Source organism: Dipodomys merriami, unplaced genomic scaffold, assembly GCF_024711535.1.
Source record: "Dipodomys merriami isolate MVZ:Mamm:240054 unplaced genomic scaffold, mDipMer1.0.p SCAF_896, whole genome shotgun sequence".
In the NCBI taxonomy this organism is placed as follows: domain Eukaryota; kingdom Metazoa; phylum Chordata; class Mammalia; order Rodentia; family Heteromyidae; genus Dipodomys; species Dipodomys merriami.
The window spans coordinates 179,074-180,446 of NW_027206508.1; the positions used below are offsets into that span (position 1 = coordinate 179,074).

General features: G+C 36.3%; 1 pseudogene; it reads left to right on the forward strand.

The window, feature by feature from the left end:
- The first annotated feature begins 653 nt into the window (after positions 1 to 653).
- LOC138820527 (ankyrin repeat domain-containing protein 49 pseudogene) lies at positions 654 to 1,373 on the forward strand (annotated as a pseudogene).

The window sequence follows — 1,373 nt, forward strand, 5'->3', positions numbered from 1 at the left end:
TTCCAGTGCAAGTGGATCAACAGTAAGTAATTCTCGATGCCATTTTCCAAAAGTTTTGTCACAGATAAAATTGGCCTGCCTTCTCTTGTTGCATTCCTAGCCTGGACCTATTCCTTCAATGTACACAAAAAGTGTGATTCAACTAACTTCATTCAGATCTATTTCTAGAATTATCAAGGATTTAGATTCTTGTCTACAATTTGATTAAAGCTATGTCTTTTTACGGAGGCTGCTAAAAATTTATTTAACAATTTCAAGTAAATACACAAAGTCTATTTCCATCTTTTTTAAAACATAAAATTCTGCTTGCTCTATAAATTGATCGGAGGCATGCATTTGTGTCTATCTAGGTCATTGCACATCTGTCTTTCTCTTCCTCTCTCTCTTTCATGTTTCTCATAGATACTATGATTGCTCCATAATTATCCTAATTTATTTTGCTTTTATATTTTTGGTTGCATCATTTCACTTTCTGCTCTGCCATTTCCATATAGAAAGCATTATTTCATATTTTCTCATTCCTAGAATCAGCTGTACATGGAGACACCACTGTTCCTTATTTTCAGTCTGTATCTTTGAATACAGAGGAACATCTTTCCTCTGCTCTCCATCAATTCCCTACTCTCCAGTTAGAATAATTTCGAATAGTAAAAATGGAAAAATGGAAAATAAATCATGTTGAAAAAACAGATGCATAAAATTCACCAGATTTTTCTGAAGAGTTCAACTAATATGAACTATTAGGGAAATACATGGACACCTCATTCCTACTTTCACTCAAAGGCTCTGGTTAGGCAATTCTGATGAAGACGAGGAACACGATGAAAAAAATGAGGAATGGTATCAATTGCAAGAAAAAAATGGAGAAGTATCCATGCAAATTTCTTCTTTGGGCTGCTGAAAATAATCGGCCTACTACAGTGAGGAGACTACTTTCCAAAAAGGCCACTCATGTGAATACTAGGGATGACGATAAGTATACCCATCTCCATCAGGAAGCCTACAGTGGACACTTAGACACTGTCCATGAGTTGGTGGCTCAAGCGGCAGATATTCATGCAATAACTGTAGATGGCTGGACAACCCTGCACAGTGCTTATAAGTGGAATAATACTAGAGTGGCTTTTTCCTTACTTCATCATGATGCAGATACCAATTCGCAAAGTAAAGGCCTCTTGACCCCTTTGCATCTTGTTGCTGGGAATAGAGATAGCAAAGACATATTGAATCTCCTTCTGTTGAACCATTATGTCAAATCAGGTCTTAAGAACAACTTGGAAGAAACTGCATTTGATATTGCCAAAAGGAAAAGTATGTATCACTTCCTCTTTGAAGTTTTGGAAGGCTGTACACATTGTTCACCTAAGTCATAA